General features: G+C 36.8%; 1 protein-coding gene across 1 annotated transcript in view; it reads right to left on the bottom strand.

The window, feature by feature from the left end:
• The window catches only part of LOC107098834 (probable G-protein coupled receptor 158), a 28,493-nt gene that overhangs the window by 17,716 nt on the left and 3,562 nt on the right, over nucleotides 1–7,215 (bottom strand). The window lies entirely within an intron of this gene.

Below are 7,215 nucleotides of genomic sequence, written 5' to 3'. Positions count from 1 at the left end.
GTTATTATTTTTGAAAATATCTACGAAATAAAGCTAATTCTGGTTTATACTTTGTGTTTGTTATTCTTGCTGTTAAGTGTTTTTCTTTTGATAATGATTGAAGCACCAAAGGAGTAGGGAAGAAAACAGGAGGGAGAGAAGCAACCTTAGATCAATACCAACTCAGTCTGGCTTATTCTAGGCATCAGAAGTCTGTCTTTTTATTATGTTTTTCAATTTTTCCCATAACTTCATCATCACTAGTTAAAATCTTAAACATTTAGAGAGTAGAAAATTAGAAAAATTATTTTACAAATGTTTGTTCTTTCAAAATGCTTTAGCATCAACATTAGATGGTATCAATAACTGCACAGATAAAAAAAAACAAACTGGAACTCAGTTTGTTTTTCTCTTCAATGGGATATAATCAAAAATTTGAATGAAAGGTAGCGGGGCAAAATATACTGCAGCTATAAAACTAGATCCCTTTATAATTAAAGAAAAACCTGAATCTAAACAGAAGTAAACGAGGATATGAGACAGCAGCACATTTATTCTGCACAGTGAAGCCATCAGGAGCTGGTGTCAGTTTAGCCAGTCAGGACACAGACACTAACCCACATGCACACACACACACTTGCTTTCTATTAATCTAAGCTAAAAGCTAAATGGACACATAATGCCTCCACTGAAAGTATTATCTTTTTTTTAGAGAGAGAAATCCTGTTCTGAAAACTAGACAAACATGCACTCATACAAACACACACTGACTGCACAAAAATTCAAACTCACAACCTTTTTATTGAATGCTAAAGACCTAATGGCTCTCGCTGAACGCTAATGTAGCATTGGATTATACATGGAACTGTTCTTAATTCTCTTCTTGCCGTATCTAAACTCATATCTTTTCCTCTCTGGTTTGTTTAAGTAGATGTAACCAAAGCTTTACAGTTTATGCCGGCTCAAATGCCATTTTATTGTTTAGAGGATGGTTTGTAGTAACAACATTAGCTGTGACCCTGCAGCCTTTGGCTTGTTTATGCTGCATATGCAGTTTAAACCGGATATAGTAAGAAATGCATGTAGAAGACGATTCAAATTCATTTCTCAATCACTGTCTGATTGTAAACCAGACTGGACTTTTGCTTTAATAGGGTCAGTTAAGACCATTAGAAAAATCTGTATCAGCTAAATGTCACAATAATAAGAAAAGGATGTCTTTGCTTTTCTTAGTCTTAGTTCACATGTGCATCAACACAAACTTCTTCGTCCAACACCGAGGTCACTGAGAGGCGCCTTCTATTCTTTTAGAAATTCTTTAAAATAGAAAAGCACTGATAAACCTGCAGATTGAGAGTGAAATGCTGTGTTATGAACATAAGGAATTATCAGATTCCTGACAAAAGCAATGTAAGGCTGTATATCTGAAGAGAAGGACTAATTCTGGATCTAACAGGAAGCCAAAGAAGAGAAGCTAAGATAGGAGAAATATAATCTCTCTTTTTAATTTACATCAGAACTACAGCTTGTTGACTCCCTGATAATAAAGAATTATAACAGTCCAGCCTTGAAGTAACAAATGCATGGTATAGTTTCTCAGCATCGCCCCTGAACAGGGCCGTATGCAGGGCCCAAAAATACTGAGGTCAAGAGGCAGAACTTCTAGTCATTGTGACTTTTGGAAAGACTCAGCTGTGAATTCCTGCTCTCCTGTCTCTCCTGCCAGACATTTCAGACATTATAGACTGATTTTTATGTCATCTTTATTTTGAAGCTTCAGTCTACAACTGGTTAGAAATGTGTCACAAAAGATATTCCAGTATAATTGAAATTAGTTGCATTATATTTACCTGAGTCTTGAAATGGACGAGTAGACCCAAATACTATATCATGTTGATGATGGTGCCTAATATAACACATTTCTATCATAATCTTACACAATGCTTCAATTATCAGCATTTACACGTCCTACTTTTAAAACAGTTTAGGCGTAGTATCTTCTTACTGCTCCTCCTGCTGCTGGGTCCAAAGAGGAGCTCTGTTTGATTGGGCCATATCCTGTTTTTCCCTTAGTGAAGCATGTCAACACAGTCAATAATAAACTGCTAGAAATGAAAACAATATGCATTTCCAACATCAGGTTTCAATTAGTTTGTCATTTCAACACATTAAAATAGATGAAACTACATTAGTTTTCCTGCTTCCAGAGCAGCCCAATGTTAAGGTGTAAAATAGTAAAACTAGCTATTAAAAGGTATAAATATATTTATTTATAAACTAGATAAATATGCTGAATTCACCAAGAATATAACATAAATATAGTGTTCTACAACATTACAGCAGTTGTAGATATAAATGCAGCATTTTGAGGCTTGTTGAAGGACCACGGGGACTCTTGAAGTAAAGGAAAGTTACCACAGAATGCTATTATTGTGAAAAAGAACCAGATGTCCTATTTTGTTTCTGTGCACAGCTTCCTGTCCCGCACAATCTGCTCCCTGACGTCTTGCTGTGTTTGGCAGAAATATAAAACAGGTTCACCATCTCACTCTGAGAAAACAATGCTGAATAAAGGTTTCATTTACCGACAGAGATAAATCCACTATGGTCTGATGTTCCCTTGCTGTCTTTACTAAAATGCTTCCTCATTAAATGTAGTTTTTCTCACCATCATCAATAACTGAAATTGCTGTCCACTTGCATTAGTAGCTCAATGTGCTTCTCTTCCAGGGACTGACGGACTCCCTGGGCAGCAGCTTGTTTGTGGCAGTTACCAGAGTGCCAATGCGTGTTGACGATGAATTGTGTGGCATTACTTGTGGTGTTACTTGTAGGTCTTCAGATATGAAACACTTCAAGATCACCTGCCTACTTCATTGCAATTTCTTTAACTTTATATCACAATGTATGCAATAAATGAATTAATAAGATACAGAGGAGATGACCTCTGTGTCCTCAATGGTAGGGCCCTGCCTCTGGACAAGATATTTCAGATTTTTGCAAGATTGTGGAGATTAAAGAAGGATATTCTAGAAACATGTTTGATATAGGATTTAAATGACAGGTCCTTACCAAAAATAACACCAAGGGTTTTTACTTTATTATTTGAGATCAATGTAATCCCAAGTCTAAGATAGCATCAAAGGGTACAGTTAAGATATCACCTTCAGTGTCAGCATAGACATTAAAATCACTAACTGTAATTAACTTGTCAGTATTTTACACCAAATCAGATAGGAACTCTGAAAACTGATAAAAAACAAATTTAGAGTAAGGACCTGGTGGAAGATAAAAAGTTACAAGCAGAAGAGGTTTTGTTGCTTTGCAAATTGGACGACGGATACTGAGTGTTAAAGTTTAATGAAATTTCAACTATTAACTGGTTTAGACTAATCAGTCAAACTTAAATATTATTGCTACTCCTCTTCCTTGCCCAGAATTTCCAGGTATGTAAAAAATTTAAAATAACTAGAAGGAGTTGCCTCATTTATGCTCACATAATCCTCTTGCTGCAGCCAAGTTTCTGTAAGGCAACATAAATCAGTGTGATTATCACAAATCAAGTAATTTTGTACAGACTTTTGAAGAAAGAGTTAAATGTTAAATAAACCATATTTAATAGTTCTGCCTTTTTCTCAGTTTTAGTCATTTAAATTTAATTAGATGATCATGATTTACTCCTTTACCATTGTTTTATAATTTATTTGATTTGGTCGTGGGCAAGACACTGTCTGAATGGGATGATTGGAGGGTAACAGTAGAGAAGCTGCAGAGAGGATTGTTAAACTACGTCTCTCCTTTCTGGTCTGCACCCTGGACTGTCAGGGTTTTGGAGGACAAATTAAATTCTTCATTTTCCCACAGAGAAGAGCTGGACCATCCAAAGTGGGATGGATGCCATCCTTACGAATCAGACCAGCTTTCCCGAATAAGCCCACATCATTTTTGGGACAGCACCTAGACATCCAGTGATTGAATGACAACATGCGGCTAAACATGTCATCAACGGTCAGATCAGGGAGGCGACCAGAGAAAATTAAGTCCGACATCAGTTAGAACTAAAGAAGCCTCTTGGATGAGAAGCGAATCGTCTTTTTGAAAGCTTCTAGAAAAGTTCCCAGTTGCCTAAACTGAACTTTCTGAGCTTGATCATGGCCTGGATGACTGAAAATCTTTACAGACACGAGTCCGACATTTTTTTGGCAAACTTACACACACAAGTGACACAAGTATTGGTGACCTGAGATAGGTGTAACCAGGTGTCATTATTGCTAGCATGAATAACAATCTTACTGTATTTAACCTTATCCTTAGCCAGCAGTTTCAGGCAGGATTTGATGTTGCTCGTTCTGGCCCCTGAAAAACGTTTGACTGTGGTCCCTGGTGTCTCTAATGTGACGTTTCTGACTATGGAGCTGCCAATCACCATAGTGGGCTTCTCAGTGGGTCTGCACTGAGAGGGGAAAATTGGTTAGAAACATGGAGGGGTTGGTGGTTTTGATATATATATATATATTTTTTTTTTTTGTTAACTTGCTGTTCACTAGCTTAGCCAAGAGTTTTGAACTGAAAGTTTGAATGTTTGACTTGGAGCTGAATATTTTCTGTTAATAAGCTGTTGTTTTTTTAATTGAAGTTGTGGTAAATTTATTGCATATACAGTTTGTGCATAATTATCTGTTAGACCATCATTTCAGCTTGATTCACACTTTCATTTGTTGTTCTAACACACAGCTAGTAGGGTGTGTGTTCACAAACAATATATGACAGTCCAAATTTCAACTGATTAGATAGCATATTTCCCAGCCCTATTGGGGAGGGCAATAAATATATTAAAGTTGCACAACAGTGGTGCCCAATTGACTAAGATCTAAGACTACGCTTTCTGTGTACCGTCAACCAGAGGGAGAATTGCTCTGGAATAGATTACTCCTTATAGGGTTGCAATAGGCAGGATATGTATTATTAATTATGAAATTAAATTTACAGATTAATTATTTAAATTAATTTATACTTGATGAGCCAAAAAGTACAAAGACATGCAGGATGGTAAAAATTGTGCAATATGAACAGGATTATAGATCCGGAACATAAAAAATGAATATTCAGTCCAATCAATAAGTTAGTATTCTCAAAGGCTGAATAGGCGTGATGCTCCTAATCCCGCTTTCTATCTATAAACAGATGTCTGCCAATCAGCTGATGTTAGGTTGGTTGGGCTAATAAACTATGAGCAGAAGCTGAGAAGAAAAAAAACATAATTATTTACCTGTTGAAGATTGTGTTTAAATATCCACAATTAATTTGAAATTATTGATAAAAGTACCTGTCAAAACAAGGTTAAACTGTTTATATATTAATTGTCTTTAATGTAAATTGAGGAACTGGTCCTTCTCTATCTATTTCATTAATGTCTAGTGAATGAAACAGGGCCTTCTTGTCAAGGCTCTGGTGTCTCCAAACAGATGGCTTCATTCGCTACTGAATCATTAGGTCCTGATTAGGGCCCAATCCCAATCTGGCCCCTAAACACAGCCACTAGACACTACCCAAAGTGTCTGCCACATTAAGGGTCCCAAAGCGTCCCAAACTACATAGTGTTTAGGGCGAGTGGACCATTCAGCCCTTAAATAGTAAGTGTTCATCATTGCAGACTGGGCAGTGGGTTTAAAGGTGAACCAATGTCAGAGGAAATACTTTGACGGAAAATTACAAGTAGTGAAAAAGACCAAAGATGTCATTAATTGCAAAAGGGAATGTCCTCATTGAAAAACAATCATCTTATCTAGAATGTCAACAAAACAAGGGAGATAATTTTAGATTTCAGAAGAACATGTCGTATCCTATTACTATCGTAGGAGAAGAAGTGGAGGTGGTTGAGGATTGTAAAACCTTGGTGTTCACCTGGATAAGAGACTGAAATTGAGATACAACTGTGAAGCTGTCTACAAGAAGGGACTGAGCAGATTGCATAGGTCCTTTAGAGCAGATTGCATAGGTCCTTTAGAGCAGATTGCATAGGTCCTTTAGAGCAGATTGCATAGGTCCTTTAGAGCAGATTGCATAGGTCCTTTAGTGTTGGGAACAAGATGGTGCATAGCTTCTATAAGACTGTTGTGGAGAGTGTGATCTCCTCTGCCAACATCTGTTGCTTTATGTAAAGCAGCTCCACAAGCTGATAAGGAAGGTCAGCTCTATTCTAAGAATTCCAATAGAACAACTGGAGATGATTTAACAAAGAATTCTTCACAAAAATGAAAGACTTTAGGGAAACTATGATCATCATCTTCAACAGACAGTTAAACAACAGAGTTTCTTAGGTCAGAGGCTACTCCAGAACCATACCACTACAGAAGACTCCTGCCTACAGCAATTAACATAAAAAATAACTTGCTAGAGTTTCAACATTTCATTTGTCCTTAGGATCAATTAAGTATTTTCAATTCTGAGCCAAATTAATTTTCCATGAAAGGCAGCCAAGCTTTTTTTTTTAAATATTTTGATGGCCTAACCATCAACATTACATACTAAACCCTATCCTAGACCCAATCTCCATCGTAGTCCTAATCCCACACCTTAGCCATTTCTGAAAGTAGGAAGCAGGAAAATTTCCTCACTTCCCAGAAACTCTGTGACTCTCAGACAGTACCAGTGCACCCATCCTTATACAGAGATGTATCCATTAAACCAGGGGTCTTCAATGTTTTCCAGGCCAAGGGCCCCCAAACTGATGGAAAGAGGGAGCGGGGACCCCAATTATATATATTGTATGAAATAGTGTTCTATCAAACTGGTCCTATAGTCACTCTATTACAGATGGAGTAATGTAACTAAAGTAATTTCTCCCTGGGATTATTAAAGTATTTCTGATTCTGATTCCTGGTTGATGGGACAGGTGTTGTGAAAGAAACGGTGCCCAGTTTGAAAGAGCTCCTGTGTGTCGCTGAATGTGAGCATTGATGACTGAAGGACATCTTCTGACTCGATTTATCTGTTTACTACAGTGCGTTCAATTCATGTTAATGTTGATTTAAAGACATTTCAATTAGTGGAAACAATTGCAGGGGGGAATATAAAAAAAATGTCTAACCAATTATATTTCTGTGTAAATAATTTTTTTCAAGGGGTGTTTTATATTTTCTACAAATGTTGTAATAATCAGTGTTTTAATAGTTTTCTGCATTTAATGTGTGCCTTCTAGACAGGTAGCTTAAGCACCATTCGTTATGGTTTGAT

This window comes from Cyprinodon variegatus, unplaced genomic scaffold, assembly GCF_000732505.1.
Source record: "Cyprinodon variegatus isolate N-32 unplaced genomic scaffold, C_variegatus-1.0 Scaffold815, whole genome shotgun sequence".
Lineage (NCBI taxonomy): Eukaryota > Metazoa > Chordata > Actinopteri > Cyprinodontiformes > Cyprinodontidae > Cyprinodon > Cyprinodon variegatus.
This window is presented reverse-complemented; position numbering and strand designations above follow the sequence as displayed.